Raw genomic sequence first — 18,714 nt, forward strand, 5'->3', positions numbered from 1 at the left:
ATATTCTCATCCATGGTTTTTTCATGTATCATTTTCTGTAATATGGGAATGATTTATCAAAGTTTTTATACAACTTTAGGCTTTTTGGTCCATTTACCATAAGTATGATTTTTCTGTATATTTTGGCCTTTTAAAAAGTTTCCCAATCCAGCATTATCCAAAACTGGTATATGATTATAATCCCTTCTTGACCATATTTCATTCTTCATTTAACCCCACAGTTACATTCATGAAATAGGATTATATTCTCTATTCCATAGTTAAGAAAAAGGAGACTCAGAGAGGTTAATTTACATTCCAAAATGATACCATTAATTAGCATAACTGGCATTTAAACTTCAATTTGTCTGTCTGCAAAGCTAGAAAATTGACCATTTCACTCCACCGTGTTTCATCATAATTATTTCCCCCCTGGCATTAAACTTCACAGTTTACCAAGCATGATCTCACTTAATCTCATTTAATCCAAGCCTGAGAGATTGGAAAGGAAAGATTCTCCATCATGGCCAAAGGGAGGGCTACACTAAGATTTAAAACTCCCTCTTCTTCCACCCTCATCAATAAAACAAAAATAAACTCTTCTTCCAAAAAATGCTTTTGACTAGTTGTTTTCTACCAACTAACCTGTATTTAGTGATGAACAGCATGTACAAGTATTTAACAATTGTTCTCTTTTCCTTTCCCTTCATTGACTTTGGTTGAGAGTCCGATAGGAAAGATGTGTGTTAGAATGGGGAGATATGTCAGACTGGAGTTCTGCAAGTCTATATACACTGTATACACTGCGAGTACCAGCCTTATGGGCATGACCACAAAGTACTCACATAGAGAGTGTAGTGATCTGGCTGATACCCAGGCCTCAGGTAGGCCAAGCCTCAGAAGCCAATAGAAGCAAACTTCCACTGCTGTATACTTAGCCTTTACTCACCTTTACACAACAGCAGGAAAACAACAACAACAACAAAAAATTGAATTCGTACTTCTGTGTACTAGCTGACCATTCAACATTTTGAGCTACCACCTAGTGGTACTGCCTGCCAGCCAAGAGTGCACAGTGGGCAGCTTTGCCATGAACTCTGTATAGCAGGGTTTGTTTATCCAAGTGATTGCCTTTTTTATTGCATTTTGACCTCCCTCTCTTATAATTGTAAGTGGAAAATGGGAAAATGCAAATGCTGCTACTTGTAGCAAAAGCAGAGATACAATAAGCCCAATACAGTCAAGGAAAAGACGGAAATCACTTCAACATAACGCTTCAGTATGTGTGTGGGCTCTGAACATAGGCTGCTTTGAATTCAGTCTCCATCACTTACTAACTGGATGACCTTGGGCAAACCACTTCTCCTTCATCTATGAAATGGGGATTACAACAATTCCTTCCTTGTAGGTTGCATTAGGATTAAATTGCATAATCCATGAAAGCTGCTACTTAGAGAGCCTATAAGGCAGTGGTTCTCAAAGTGTGATCCCTTGACCAGCAACCTTGTTAGAAGTTAAAATTCTTAGCCCCACTCCAGACCTACTGAATCAGCAACTCTAGGGGTGGGGCCCAGCAATCTGGGTCATGATGATGAGTACATCAGATGATTCTGATGCCAGTTAAAGTTTGAGAACCACTGCTGTAACTTATGGTGGAGAAGAACAGGCTCAGAATTCAGATGATTAGGTTTAAATCCCTGTTCTGCCTCTTACTAATTGCATGATTTGGCATGAATTATATAACGTGTTCGTGCCTTTGTATTGTCATCTGCAAAATTAGAGTGATATTATATTTATCCAGGATTTGTAATGAGAAATAAATTGAAAAGGCAAAATCTGTCTTATAGCAAGCCCTCAATAAATGATAGCTGGTTATTTTGTGGTTCTGATCATTATTTTTATTATTTCTGGTTTTCATTGGACTTAATCCAATTGGCTTTCGTATTAATTGCGAAGGAAAATAAGAATTAAAAAGCATGGATGAAATTTTGAAAATATATCATGGAAGATTTTTTTCTATAAGTAGAGACAAACATGAATTTTATCTATTTTATATCTGTCTGGGAAAATACCTCCACTACAATATTGTAGTTTGTGGTTTGACTTCTGTGTTTGACTACCATATATACCTTTTAAGGAATATATCATTTCAAAATGTACTGTCCTAGAAAACATCCCTGGCCCAGAGATGAATTCTCCCAGCAGGACTTCCTGATCTGCCAACAGGGTATAGGAGGAGGGACAGATAAAGAGGGAGAATGTCCAACACCTGCCAATCAGGGCCCTGAAGTCCAGTCCCCTGCAGTGGAGGGGCTGGCATTTGCTTTGGCCAGCAGCCCACTCCCAGGAGCACCACTGAGACAGGGAGCACGATGCCCCAGTCCTCAGGAACAGCTTGCAGGTGTGAGCAGCAGGCTCTCTGGTGACCTTTGTACCTGGGGACAGAGGAAGACTTAGGGAAGGCACCCTAAGAGGAGGCTGGGGAGACAAAGCAACTGTGAGCCAAGCCTCAAGGAGCCATGGAGACCCTTAGCTGTGATGGTCCAGGGCACAGGGAGGAAGCAAACCTTCCTCTTCTAGAAGAAGAAAGAAAATGCACCATGGAGGTAACCCTGGCTTTTCATTCTATTCTGACACTATCTTACTGTCAGTCTTCATATGTCTCTGGCCTCTAGGAGTTTCTCTGCTAGAAAAACAAAAGATTTGAATTATTTGCATGTGAGTCAAAAAACTACCCAAGGTGGGTGTGTTTTCTAAGAAATGCCGTTGGCCGTGATCTTAACTCTTCTGCCAGCACCAGGAACCACGCCTCGAGGCTGGTGCACATCGTCCCGTGTACCATGGTCCCATCCAGGTGAGTTGGCATAGCTACACTGGCATCTCCAGGTGCCTGACCCCAGGCCTACCTCTACATGGCTGGGCTCATGGGTGGCAGTGCTGTGCCCCTTGCCCCCAGGGTTAACCTGTTAATAGCCATTGTCATGGATGCCCCAGATCTGCCTTTACCAACAGGATAGAAGCCAGCTCTGATATCCTAACATTTCCTAACTGAGATGCCCTCATTTTCCCCTATACCCACTTCCTCTGCATTCTCTTTTTTCTTCTTCACTCCCATCTCCTCAAAGCCTGGGCTTTGGAGAGGATAAACATGGTCTGAGGTCTTAGCTGAATTTCAGCCTGTTAACATAACTTCTTGGAGCCTCAGTTTCCTCATGTATAAAACCAGGATAGTGGCATATACCTCATATAATCATAGGGAAGATTAACCAATAGAGCACACCCAATATGCTAAGTTCAGGGCCTGGTCCATAGTAAGTACTCAACAAATAAGCACTAACTTTATCATCACCCTCGTCTTCATCATCATTGCAAGCTTATAACAGTTACCTCTAGATTTATCTACTTATTTCAAGTTTGTCTCCCTGGAACACTCTGAGCTCCGTGAGGACAAGAATCCCACTTTGTCACTACTTGTTTCTAGCCTAGTAGCTGGCATGCAGTTGGGTTCAAAAAATATTTGTGGAAATGGATGTTATAAAGCAGCAGCTGGGCAAAGACTTTTCACATATAAGTTAGTGTGTATGTGTATATGTATGTGTGAGTATGGGACTGTGTATGTGAGCGTGTGTGTGTGCACGTGTATCGTAGTCCTGAAGGGGGTAGTTCTCTCCTCTGCTCTACAGGTATCTCTACCTCACACTCGGTGCCCAATCAAACTGGAATGGCTCCAAGGTGACTCTTGAGTGCCACTGTGTCATAACCCCTTCCCCAAACCACCCCATCTGCCTGCCCCTATGTCCAGGAGGACGGGGCATTTGCCACATGTGCTTACTAGCTAGTGTGAAACAGTTAACTTGGGGCTGCTCATTTTGCCTCAGAGCTACCATAGCCGCATCAGTGATCTGTTAATAAGCATGTGCTGAACATCTACTGTGTGCAAGCCACCGTGCTAAGTACTGTGGTTAGAGAGAAAAACTACAGGTCCTTGTTGGCAAGAGAAGGGGGGGGGGGTCAGAATTTTAAAAAAAACAAAAAAACAGGATTTCAAAATACAGTAAATGGTCCAATGAAGAAAGCACATGGCACCTCTTTCAGCAAGCTAAAATCAGGAACATCTTCTCAGGGAACATCCGAGCTGGATTTCTCAGGAGAGTTAGAGTTGATGATGGAGAGGCATATGTGAATGCAGAGGATGAGAACAAGTAGTTCAATGAGAGTGATGATAATGATAGTAATAGTAATAATAATAGTAATGAGAGTGATGATAATGATAGTAATAGTAATAATAATAGTAATCGAAATACACTAGCTAGCACTTCTACAACACTGGCCACATGCCAGACTCTGTCCTAAGCACTTTACACTTAACATTTCTATTAGGGTGCAGGGGGATAAAAACAATAGGAAGAGATGAGGCTTCAGAAATAGCTGGGACCGGATTGCAATGGTTTGGGGGATAAGTCAGGGGTTAGGTTTGACTACAGAGATGATGGGCAGTCATGGAAGGATTTTAAGTAATGGCATGAGTTGCTCTTGATCATAGATGTATTTTAGAATGATCATCTTCACCACAAGGTGCTGCCTGGGTGGGCGTAGGGTTCAAACCGGAGGCTGGGAGAGCAGCCAACAGGCTGTGGGAACAAACCAGGCAAGAGATTTGAGCACCCAAATCATGAAGCATTTTGGGAAAAGAGAGGAAAAAAAGAACTGGAGATTATATAGAAAAAAGAGATTGGGTGGGCTTGCAGAAGGGGGAAGAGTCAAGGGAGAGAAATGGTGGAAAAGTGGCAAACAGAGAGGGTGAGTGACTTGCCCAGGGCACCACAGCTGGTTTCACAGCCCGGTATTCAATCCTCAGTCTCTCTGAGTCTATAGCTGTTACTGCCTCTTCTCTGCAACTGTGTCTCCCAGCTATCTGAAGACTCGAGGGGTCACTGACCCCACCCTCTTGACTTCACCACCTACTAGCTGTGTATTTTAGTATGCCACTTTCTCTAATCCTTAGTTTCCCTGTATGTTAAATGATGGTAGTAAGACCTGCCCTGCCTGCCAGCAGAGAGGGTCAACTCACATTTGTGCTTTACAAATATTCAACTGTGATGTAAATAGGAAAGCTTCCATTATGAGGATACCAAAGACGAGGTTGAAGATGAAGATGAGGATGAGGATGAGGACAACTATACCTTTCCAGAAAGTCTTTCCCTTTGGTTTCACAGACCAAGTTCTACCCATTCATTTAAACCCACTCAGGAACTAGTTCCGGCCCCCTTTCCCTTTCTACGAAGAATTAAGTTCTCTCTTTTATCTCATTCCATTGTAACCTGTGTTCATAACTCAGCCCTTACATCAAACACACTGAAGTCGTTAAATAATGATCAATTCTTGGTAGATGATTTTGATGTCTAGTTCAAGACCTGAACTCCCCCAAATGCCAGGGACTATGGGGACAATTTTACATACATATGCCCTTATGTTCATATTTGAAGACCAGGGCATTTTTGTTGCTGCTTTATCTAATTATTCACAATAGAATTTGCCAACTATGGGAAATGACTGCTTGCAACATGTAATTTGCCTTCCAAACAAGCTCATTTGGGCTTTGACATTTGACAGAGAAAGGTCTGGGTAGATGAGATGTTCAGAAAGGGTGTCTCTGAATCTGACACCACCTGAACTTTGGTGGGTTGATTTTTACAATCTCCAGATCATCAAATGTTAAACTTATTTAAATTCTTTCTTTACTAACAAAGAAAGGAAACAAAATGCCACAGGCTACCTTAACATACTGTTGTCAACCACATGCACTATTAGGGGACTCTGGGAAAATTCTTGTCTCCAAAAGGAGCTGTGAAGTTGGCAAGTTAATCTCCTGTACCTGTGTGTACACTTTCTACATCCTTTCCTCTCTTTTAAAATCCAGAGATCTTCTGCTTTCTCTCTCTACTCCATTAAAATCTTCTCCATTTAATTTTCTCTTCTCTTCTATTAATACTCATTCCATCCCATTACTCTCTTCTTCAAATATCCATTGGGTTGTTACATGCCAGGCACAGAGCTAGGCATCAGGTATAGACGGCTGAATGTCTGTCCACTGCCCAGGCTTCTGTCCACTTCTCTCTTCCATGAGGCAGCAGTGATCTTCTGACTAGTTTCCCTCCTCCACTTTCTCTCCACTTTTTGTACCATAGGGCCACTGGGCACTTTGATAAAGCACTGCTTTCCTCCAGTGAATGCAAAATTGCCATTACACAACTTAGTCTGGGACATAAGGCCTTTATTTTATTAATTCACTTTATAGATAATAATTTAGTATCTACTATGTGCCAGATATGCTCTATGAATTGGGGGATATAGCTGTGATCAAAACAGGCAAGGACTTTCGCTCTTAAACTAGATAGACAGATGATAGGATAGATAGATAAATGGATGGATGTATAGATAGATAGATAGATACATAGATAGATAGATAGATGTAGATAGATGATAGAACAAAAATGCAAAAATAAAGAGAGAGCCTCAATTTACCTAGGAATGAAACAACGAGTGCTATGAGAGAGAAAGTAGGACACACAATTTAGATTGGCATGGGGAAGCCCAGAGGAAGCCTCTCAAGTCTGGAGGAGAGACACAAAGCCTGGAGCCTGAATAGGAGTCAGCCATGCAAAGTCCACGGAGGTGAGAAACTGCATGGCATATTTGAGCAGGACAGCGTGGCTGGAGCATCCTGCCGGAGGGAGAGGATGGGAAGAAGTGAAGATGAACAGGTAGGCAGGGTCTGGCCTAGTAATAGCTTCTGAGGTCATCATCCCCAGCCCTGATGCACCATTTCAGCCACCTGGGGAGCTTTATAAAAAATTAACTGTCCCTGTTGTTACCCCAGATCAAGTCACTTCAAATCTCAGGGGAGGAGCCTGGTTTAAAAAGATCCACAGGTGATTCAAATGTGCAGCCAGGGTCAAGAACTCCTGTGGTAGGGTCTTTGCAAACTGGCCCAGCCTCCCTCAGTGGTTTTAATCCCTGGCTTGCCTGTCAATTCCCTCACTATTCTCTGACCACCTCTCTTCCCCTATACATTAGCCACTTTCATCGCTCTTTATTTTTAACTCACTTGGTTTCCTCAGCTAAAAATTCAATTCCCCGGGGCAAATATTATGTGATTCTACTATATGAAATATCTAAAATAGGCAAATTCATACAGACAGTAAGTAGATTAGAGGTACGGGGAGGGGAGAAGGGAAGTGACTGGTTAATGGATACAGAGTTTCTGTTTGGGGTGATGACAGAGTTTGGAAATAGATAGTGGTCACATTTGCACAACATTATGAATGTAATTGTACACTTAAAAGTGGTTAAATGGCAAATATTATGTTATATACATATTTTACAGAAATAAAATTTTTAAAATGCAATTCCCCTTTCCCCATATTGGTTAGTAATGTTTTCAACTGAAAATAAATAAAATCCTGAATCAGAATAGCTTAACTAAAGAGAGCCTTACTTTTCTCATTACAAAAGCCATGTGTGCCAGTTTGGATATATTATGTCTCCCAAAAGCCATATTCTTTAATGCAATCTTGTGGGGTCAGAGTTATTAATCTTTTTGATTAGTGTGTGACCTCTTGATTGAATGTTTCCATGGAGATTTGACTCCACCCATTCAGGGTAGGTCTTGATTAGTTTACTGGAGTTCTTTAAAGGGAGATTTCACGGAGAGCAGAGAGATGAAAATGCCCTGGGATATGTTAAGCCAAGGCCCAGACACTTGCTGATGCTTTGAGATGCTAGCCCAGGAGAATCTAAGAGGAAAAAATGCCCCAAGAGATGCTTGCTGATGCTTAGAGATTCTTGAGATGCAGACAGAAGGACGTTTGGAGATGCTTAAGCTAAGAGAAACCCAGAGATATTTTGGAGAAAGCCGTTTTGAAACCAGAACCCCAGAGCAAAAATCAGCAGACACCAGCCGCATGCCTTCCCAGGTAACAGAGGTTTTCCATATGCAATTGGCCATTCTTCAGTGAAGATATACTTGTGTTGATGCCTTAATTTGGACATCTTCATGGCCTTCAGACTGTAAATTTGTAACCAAACAAACTCCCTTGATAAAAGCCAATCCATTTCTCGTATTTTGCATAATGGCAGCATTAGCAAACTGCAACACCATGTTAGGCAGAAGCTGGCACTGGTTTAGAGGCTCAAAGATAACAATGTCTACATTTCTGAAATTTTCATGATTTGGCTGGACAAGCCAGCCTTCAATGCAGGAAGGAGCAGGTTGGGGAAATGGATCTCTTTCATCAGGAAAATGAAGAGTTTTCCTGGAAGTCCCAACATGAAAGATATCCTTTATGTCCCATGGGCCATAACTGAATCACATGGTCATCCGTAGCTGCAAGGGAATCTGGGAGGGAAAAAGGTGGGTTTGAAATGGTTGACTTAGATCAACCATTCTCTATCACCTTGGAAGTGTACCATTATTATCCCATGTCCTTTTAGATGAGGACATGGAGGCAAAGATAGGTGAGGCCCTTCTAACTAGTGTGGTCAGGATTAGAATCTAGTCAGACTAGCTCCGGAGCTTGCGTTCTTAACTATGGTACTGCCTTCCATAAACCCATTAGGTTATATTGCCTCTCGGTTAGGAATATGACTGTCAGTGGCCACTCCAAGACTTTACTCCAAGCCAACTATCCCACATACCATGTAACCAGAGGCTTCCGAAATGAGCCACAGACAACCCAGAACAGTCTTAAGAATTGTTTCTTCTCATTCATACCCCTTTTTCTGACATTCTCCCTATTCTCTTATCTATCTCTTGACCTTCTCCCTGGCTCCAATGCTTGCTCCTAAACTGGACTGAATTTGGTTTCCAGGGGTTTAGTCCACTGTCCTCTTAAAGGGTTATGGATTGTCTGACTTTCCCACCCTGCCTGGGATTCCTAGATACTTTTAGTAATTTAATGGCACCAGCTCACGTTCCTCATTGTCAGTTGATTCTGTTACAGCCCCTCAAAAAGGAGTGATAATTATCTGCCTTCTAGTTTTGTTTTTGTCCTTGTTGGTATTTTTGGAGCTAGTGTTTATTAGCTCTTACTTTGTACCAAGCTCTGTGCTACGCACTTGATGTGTTTTGTTTCATTTAATCTACCCACCCACCCACCCCCAAACCTCATGGGGTAGGTGTAATTTTTATCCCTAATTTACAGACAAAAGAATCAAGGCTGTGTGAGTTTCAGTCACTTGCACAAGGTCACACAACTGTAAGTGGTCAGAGATAGTACCCAAGCCCATGTCTAGCTGCCACCACATTTTTCTCCTCTAGGACTTCGCAGAACAAGCGTACATCACCTTTCATGTATCAACCCTTCAAATATTATCCAACAACTCTCAAATTTCCCTGAGTCCTCTGTTGTTCCAACAATCCCAGTCCAGTACACCACTCCTCTTTTAACATGGCTTCGCCTTCATCTTCTCACTATCCTGATCTCTACTCAGTACACCCAATGTTAGTCTGCTTTTTCAGTTTGACATAGACTTGTACTTCCTTTAGCATATGAAGTTCTGGTTAGCACAGCATTTGAAGTTGGACTATCACCTCCTTCATCCTTCATGGTAAATTTCTGGCAATGAGGTCAGAAGTTATTTTGGCAACCTCTGAGACCCCACTCAACAAAACTGACTCTGTAGGGAAATTGCTTCTGACTTTGTCTACTGTTAACTCAAAATAGACAAAGTGGATAGAAGTCATGGAGATACCAGGAGAAACAATGACTATACGAATGACTCTTAGTGGGCTCTTTTGTAATGGGAGCAGAGCTGTTGCTGACTCATATATTGGTTCATATTACCCCACACCCTGATGCCAATGACCCAGCCCCTTCCTGAGAATTCCCGTGGTAGGAAGGCCATCTTGAGGCTATCTGATATTCTTATTTTTGTATTACACTCAGCAGTTAGTGTTTCTGATATTGGGCCCCTTTGGTCCTTGTGATCCTGTGACATAATGGAATCAAATTAAAAGCCCATTTGCTATCTTTATTGCCGATTATTTATAATACTCTGGTTCTAAAGTGCTTCTTTATAGAGTGCTTAAGCTGCCATCACTGGATAGAGCTTGCCATAAATGCCGTCACATGCACAGCACATTATGTCCCATAGCTGCAGCAAAAAGGGAAAAGATTATTCTCAATTATTTCATATAGTCTATTTTATTGTCTTATTGTAATAAACTGTCATACCTTACACCACTTTAAAATCCATAGTTTGCATTAAAAATAATGAAACATGGCTATTAATCTTGCTAGCATTTCTGCTATTACTTTCTGATAGAGAATCCATAATATAGAGAAAGTAATAATTATTCACTTCCAATCAATAGGAACATTTTCAAATGTTCCACTGTGTCCCACTGCTACTGCACTGATGTGAGCTGATGACAGTGGAGGAGGAGATTTAAAGGCTTCTGGTTGTCATGATGTTCTTCATGCCCTCCCTGTAACTGTCAGCACATTTCCCCAACTCTGAGAGGATCCTTTCTGATTCTGTGAGACAATATGATAGAATGGGTAAGCGTTTGGGCTTTGTAGTTAGACATCCTAGATATAACCCCCAGTTCTACCACTTTCTTGTACCAGTTGAATGACCTTGGATGTGTAATTTAAGCACTTCCTGCCTTGGTCTCTTCATCTTTAAAGAGGGAATAACAATGTTTACCTTGCACGATTATTGCAAATGTTATGTGCAAAACTTCACTTGGCATGCTTATCATAGTGCCTGACACATGGTGAGTACACTAAAAAGGATAGCTACTGTTATTATGTTGTGTGTACTTGGGGTTGACAAATGGCCTGATAGGTAGCTTTTGTTTCCTAAAGAGCTGGTAGCAAAAGCAAGTGGGCTGGTTGATGCCATTTCTATCTGTTTGTTCTTTCATTTCAACCTGGCATAAGGAGATCCAGCTGTGCTTTGTGATGGCACTCAGCATCTGGACTTGAAACTTAGACAGAGGAAATTGAGCCATCAATTTGGCTGTGATGCAAGAAGCCTTTTAACTACCAACCCTTTGCTCTTCAGCAGAGTCTCAGTGGAGACAGCACTGGAGTGAATACATGGTTTTGTCAGTAAATACCCTTTGATCATACCTTACTCAAACAAAATAAAGGAAGAGTGGGGATGGTGAATGCTTAAGCCATAATTGATGGCATGGCTTTTCTAATCCCATTTAATTCAATTCAGCAACTGTTTATTGAACAGCTAACATGTGCCAGAAGAAAGGCTTGGTTCTGAGGGGCAAAAAATAAAATCCAAAGATTAATAAGGCATGATATTTGTTGGTTTAAAAATCTTGCAATCTGGGCAAAGAGACACGTGCCACCTAAATAAACTGAATCCAAAGAGCAGAAGGAGAGATTGATTCTCTCTAGCTGGGAGAGGTTATTTCAACTAAGACATGAAAGCATGAGTAAATCTTAACCAGGCAAAATGCAGGGGTAGTATTCTAGAGAGGTGGAACAACAAAGACCAATGCCAAAAGGTAGGCAAGAGCAGTCTCAGTATTGCTGTGCTTTATTTTTTCAACTGGTATAAAATCCTTCAAGATTCCTTGGTGCCTAAAACACATCCTGGGTGCTCCACAATCTCACAGCCTGAGTTTCTAACCCTAAACATTCATTGATCTTCCCTATCCACCCTAGGCTCCTAAAACTACGCTACAAAGTATTTGTATTTTTTGAACATCAATGTCCTCTGTTTTATGCCTCTCTGAGCTTTTACTTGCTGAATTTATCCATCTGCAAAACTATTGTCCTGAAAGACTAAGTTCAAACATCACCTCCTCTTTGAAGCATTCCCTGATACTCCCAGATACTCTCACACTGTGTTGCAATTCTTTGTCTACATGTCTGCTGTTATGTTTCTTGAGTGAATGAATATACCCATGAATGAATAAACAAATGCATGAGTGGATTCAAAGATATTCAGAAAATGGCAAGTTGGAGGCGGTGGGGATTGAACCATAGCCTATTTGGGGACACAATGGGCCACACTTGTGTGACAAGCTGAGGAATTTAGATTTTATTTTGAATAGGAGAACCATTGGTGAACTTTGAACGGAGCTGTGAATAAACAGATTTGTTCTCTAAGATTAATCTAACAGTGGTGTGTTGAAAATTTGGGCAGGAAACTAAGCCAGAGAGACCATTTTAGATAATGAGATAACTTAAATGAGGTAGTTATAGCTGAAATGAAGGGAAAGAAAAGAAAGTGGAGAAAATTTGAGAGGAAGAACACAGAAGTTGCCAATGGATTGATTAGAAGAGTGAGGAAGAGTAAAGAAGTAGAGATGAATCTCCTCTTGTGGTCTTTCTTATCACTGTTAACATTTTTGGAAAGAGCTGTTCCTAGATCACTCCCCTGCCTACTCCACCTGCTTTTAGAAGAAGTTGCTAATCTGTTTGGTCAAATTCCAGGACAGGTATTGGGTGAATTTGTCTCTGGGTAGGGTTCTTGAGCATTAGAAGGTTATGCACTAAGGGTGGTGCTCTCTTCTACCATTTTCATCCATGCAGCCAGATGAGTTAGATCAGTTAGCTAATGAAACAGGCAACTTCCACTTCTCTCTCCTGCCAAGAACTCTAAGATGGTGATGGTAGCACAATATGGTTAATGCAATTAACAGCACTGAAATATTTATCTGAATGTGATTAAAAGGGGAATTGTTAGATTGTATATTATGGTAACAGCATAAATTTAAAAAAAAAAAATCCATGGAACTACTATATACAAATGGTGATCCCTAATTTAATCCATGGACTTAATTAATAGTACAATCTTAGGGAAAGAAGAAGACATTGTGGGGAAGCAGAGGAAAAAAAACAAGGAACCCCCAAGGATTGCTTTCTGGTCTGGGAAAATCTGATTGGGGTATTCAAAGAAACCATGTGCCTAGACAACAGAAAATGAAAACTCACACTAGGAAAAATGAAGATATGGCCCAGTCAAACAAACAAACTTATACTTCAACTGAGATACAGGAATTGAAACAACTAATTATTAATCAAACAAATGTCCTACAATTAATTAAAAAGTCTATCCAAAAATCAATTCAGCAAGTTGAGGGAAGATAAGGCAAAAGAGATGAAAGATATAAAGAAGACATTGGGCGAACACAAAGAAGAAATAGAAAGTTTGAAAAAACAATTGGCAGAACTTATGGGAATGAAAAGCACAAAACAAGAGATGAAGGACACAATGGTGACATACAGCAGCAGATTTCAAGAGGCAGAAGAAAAGCTTCATGAACCAGAAACAGGACATCTGAAACCCTACACACAGAAGAACAGTTGGGGAAAGGAATGGAGAGATTGAGTGCTGTCTCAGGGAACTGAGTGACAACACAAAGCGCATGAATGTATGTGTCATGGGTGTCCCAGAAAGGGAAGAAAAGGGAAAAGAGGCAGAGGCAATAATGGAGGAAATAGTCACTGAAAATTTCTCATCCATTGTAAAAGACATAAAATTACAGATCCAAGGAGCGCAGTGAACTCCAAACAGAATAGATCTGAATAGACTTATGCCAAGACACTTAATAATCAGATTATCAAATGTCAAAGACAAAGAGAGTATTCTGGAAGCAGCAAGAGAAAAGCAATCCATCACATACAAAGGAAGATCAATAATATTATGTGCAGATTTCTCAGTAGAAACCAGGGAGGCAAGAAGGCAGTGGTATGATATATTTAAGATGCTGAAAAAGAAAAATCATGAACTAAGAATTTTATATCCAGCAAAACTGTCCTTTCAATATGAGGGAGAGTTTAAAATATTCTCAGACAAACAGACAATGAGAGAGTTTGTGAACAAGATATCTGCTCTACAGGAAATACTAAAGGGAGCACTACAGACAGATATTAAAAGACAGGAGAGAGAGGTTTGGAGCACAATGTTGGGAGATGGTAGCACAATAATATAAGTACATTGAACAAAGATGACTGTGCGTATGGTTGAAAGAGAAAAGTTAGGGGCATGTAGGACACCAGAAGGAAAGAGAAGATTGACTGGGACTATGTGGCTTAGTGAACCCTAGATTGGTCAATGATTGTGATAAAATGTAGAAATATGTTTTTGCATGAGGGAGAACAAATGAATGTCAACTTTGCAAGGTGTTAAAAAGGGGGCGGTATTCAGGGAAAAACACAATCAATGAAAACTAGTTTATAGTTAACAATAACATTGCATTATGCTTTCTTTCATTGTAACAAAGGCAATACACCAAAGCTAAATGCCTGTAAGAGGGGAACATTAGGGAGAGGTATGGAATTCTTGGCATTAATGTTGTTGTCTGACTTTTTTATGGTATTTTATTTTATTTCAACCTTTTCTTTTGTGGCTTTTTAGTTGCCATTTTTTCCTTTCTTTTTCTTTTTCTTCTGTCCTTTTACTTTTTTCACCTCTTCCTCTTTATTTGTGGCTGCATTTTATCTTATTTTTATTTTTCCTTTTATCCTTTTTATTACTGACCTTATTGCTGTACTTTATTTTATTTTTACTTTTACTTTTATCCTTTTTATTATTCTTTTGTTTCAATTCTCTCTTTTTTGAGTAATGAACATTTGTAAGTACTAATTATGGTGACAAATGCACAACCATATGATGATACTGTAAACAATTGATCATACACTGTGAATGGTTGTATGGTATTTGAATATATCCCTATAAAATCACAGGGAAAAAATAAACAGAGGAACACAAGTGCTGGAGTGAACTTGGAGAGAGAGATGTATGTATTCACTGTTGGTGGGGAAGTAGAATGGTGTAGCCTATCTGGAGGACAGTATGGTGGTCCCACAAGAAACTAGGTACGTGGGAGTTTCAAGGTCCTGCAACCTAAGTATGGGGTATATACTTGGATGATCAGAGAGTAGGGATATGAATAGACATTTATGTACTGGCATATATAGCAGCAGTCTTCACTATTTGCAATAGACAGAGGTGGTCTAAGAGTACATTGACTGATAAGTAGAATGGTGAACTGTAGTGTATGCATACAATAGAATATTGAGCAGCTACAAGAAGAAATGAAGCTGTGAGACACGCAGCTAGGTTAATGGATGTTGAGTACAACATTTTGAATGTAGCACACTAAAAACAAGAGGAAAAATATTATAATGCCTAACTATAATATGTGAACTCTGAAAACTGAATCTTAGAGCACAGCTGATCAGGGAAATGCTTATTTATAATGGTCCCTAGATCGTAAGCTCTTACAGCAGTCACATCTATTCCTGAGTTGTAATGGTCATGTCTAAATCTTGAGATGCTGAGCTCCTTGTGTATAAACTGGTAGGCCTCTGGAACTTTGGGTATCAATTTGACACATGAGACTCGGAGCTAAAACTTAGAGGCTATGAATGTCAGTATTACCCCACATGGCACCTGTTGAAAGAGCCGAAAAAGAATTCAGACCTTAATTAGAGATATGAACGAAGAGGATCTGGTTAGGACTAAGGCAAATCAGGCCCAAGGGTAAAGGATGATACTGACTGGATTTTAAAACTACAACTTATTTGTGAGACCAAGGGAGGAGATGTTTATCTGGTGCAGGATCTATATTTTCTGTAACACACTAGATAATTTAACTTGTGTGATCAGTTTGTTTGAACACCACAGATGCATGGAGCTTTTAATGCGAAGTGGGATTTGGTGAGTTTGTACAGGCTGGGGTGAAATCCCAACATATCCCAGAGTGCTTTGGGCAGAGTTTAAGTGTATTGGCAGGGCCCCCCAAGGAGCTGGGGAGAAATGCAGAAGTGCTGGGCTTCCCCACCTGGGCTATTGCTGATTTTCCCACAAACATTGAGGACTGTCAATTTGTTTGGCCAAGCCCTTGATCAGGGGGCTTTCACCTGTGAGGCTAGTTGCTGCAAGGGAAAGGTTAAGCCCACTTATAATTGTCCCTATGAGTCCACCCCCAGAGAGCCTCTTTGTTGCTCAGATGTGGCCCCCTCCCTCACTAAGCCCACTCAGCAGGTGAACTCACTGCCATCCCCACTATGGGGGATGTGACTCTCAGGGGTGTGAATCCCCCTGGCAATGTGGGAAATAACTCCTGGAGATGAGCCTGGACCCAGCACTGTGGGATTGAGAGGATCTTCTTTACCTAAAGGGGGAGGAGAGATGAAACAAAATAAAGTTTCAGTGACTGAGAGATTCCAAGTGGAGTCAAGAGGTCACTCTGGAGGGTATTCTTATGCACTATATAGATAACACCTCTTAGTCCTTAGTGTGTTAGAATGGCTAGAGGGAAATACCTGAAGCTGTCAAACTGCAACCCAATGACCTTGATTCTTGAAGACGATTGTATAACTATGAAGATTACATAGTGTGACTGTGTGACTGTGAAAACCTTGTGGCTCACACTCCCTTTATCCAGTATATGGACAGATGAGTGGAAAAATGGGGACAAAAATTAGATGAATAGGGTGGGATGGAGGGGATGGAAAGAGTTAGGGGTTCTTTTTTGCTTTTAGTAAGGAAAAGGTTCAAAACTTGATTCTGGTGATGAACACACAACTGTATGATGGTGCTCTGAATAATTGATTGTACACTGTGGATGACTGTAGAGTGAATATATCTCAATTAAACTGTATTTTTTTTAAAAAGTAAATGAATAATGGGGGAAGCAGGGAATGGGATGTTTTGGATGTTCCTTTTTATTTTAATTTTTATTTTACTTTTTGGAGTAATGAAAATGTTCAAAGTTTGATTGTGGTGATGAAAGCACAACTGTATGACGATATTGTGAACAACTGATTGTACTTTGAACGATTGTATGTTATGTGATTGTATCTCAATAAAATTGCATTAAAAAAGGGAGCGAGAGTTTAAAATCTTCACAGATAAACAAATGCTTAGAGAATTTGTTAACCAGAGACCTGCCTTGCAAGAAATACTAAAGGAGTTCTATCAGCTGAGGAAAAAAAAAAAACAACAGGAGAGAGAGGCTTAGAGGATAGCAGAAATGATAACTATCAGTCTAACTAGAAGGAAACTAGAAGTATAAAAAGAGAGAAAAATACTAGATCTGACAAATAAAAGCCAAGGGATACAATCTTTGAAGCAAGGACAACTTTTACAGTAATAACTCTGAATGTTAATGGATTAAACTCCCCATTAAAAATACACAGATTGTCTGAATGGATAAAAAAATATGACTCATCCATATGCTGTTAACAAGAGACACATTTTAAACCCAAAGATACAAATATGTCAAAAGTGAATGGATGGAAAAAGATATTCTATGCAAGCAATAGCCAAAAGAAGCTGATGTAGCTAAGCTAATATCTGATAAAATAGACTTTAAACACAACGATGTTATAAGAGACAAAGAAGGATACTATATATTTATAGCACAATTATAAAAATGTGCTATCATCAGCTGTAATATATGTTCCACACTAACTCAAAGTATAGGTGGTGGGGAGTTCTATGGGAATCATGTATTTCATGTATGATTGTTCAGTAAACTCACAACTTCTCTATAAAGTCAAAAAACAAAGAACTCCAGGGCCTTGGTACTCAAAGTTGTGGCCCAGGATTCAGCAGCAGCAGCAGCACCAGGAAGATGTAGTAATGGTAATGCAGAATCTCCGGACCCATCCCAGACTTCTAAATCAAAATCAGCATTTTAAAAAGATACCAGGTGATCCACACACACATAAAAGTTTGAGAAGTCCTCCTATAAGAAATTCTTACCATTTTGCTCTCAAGCAAATAGCTAGAAAGCATACTTCTCAACTGGGCAGCACATTGGAATCAGCTGGGAAACTTAAAAATTCCAATTCCCCAGGCTGCATCTCAGACCAATTAGATCAGAATCTTTGGGGTTGGGATGGAGGAAACAGTCATTTTACAGCTTCCCAGGTGACTCCAATATGCAGCCAAGTTTAAAAACCACTGAGCTAAAGGTAAGGTATAGACTTAAACTTGATGAGAGGGTCTCCCTTCCCCCACCCCACCCCCCAGCACTATTTAGCCCTGGTTTCTTAGTGTTCCAATCCAATTTAGCAAAGACATCAAATTTGGGTTTCTGGCATGGGCCCCATCAAAAATAAGGTGGGAATTTATGTATTATGTATTCATGTATTATGTATTATGTATTCATTGCCCTTGGGATTCTTGTAAGGAAGGAAGAGGTGGTGTAGGGCAGGATTCAGGTTCTCTCAGGTGTCTCCTAGCCAAACGCCAGTGAATAATATTCTAACACTTACCCTCTGGTAAGATGAAGTTTGGACCTTCATGGTGGTGGGTAAAGAAATGCCACTTACTGAACAAGACGACATGCAACAGCTCAGTTTAAGGAGAAAGCTTCAAATGAAGCAGAATCTCTCTGTGCCCCCTGTCTTTGCTGATACCACTGCCTGGGCGCATCAAACATTCTCCTCGGATTACTCCACATTATAAATTTCACCTGTTGAACTCCACAGCTACATTTTTCCCTTCGCCTCAATACTGTAGATGAAACTTCCTGACCAGAGGTTTGATTTATTCCATATTTCACACAATGAAGCAGTAATGAAAAAACCCAGAACATTAATACTCTGTGATGATATCATCAAGAAAGGGAAAAAAATCTCATTCCACGGTGTTGCTTTCATTGTAATAATACAGGGCAAGCGTTTATCTGAGTCAGGGGCTGCAGCTGCTGGTTATAAACCACTGTAATAATGAAGGCCAGATTGA

Source organism: Choloepus didactylus, chromosome 10, assembly GCF_015220235.1.
Source record: "Choloepus didactylus isolate mChoDid1 chromosome 10, mChoDid1.pri, whole genome shotgun sequence".
NCBI lineage: Eukaryota > Metazoa > Chordata > Mammalia > Pilosa > Megalonychidae > Choloepus > Choloepus didactylus.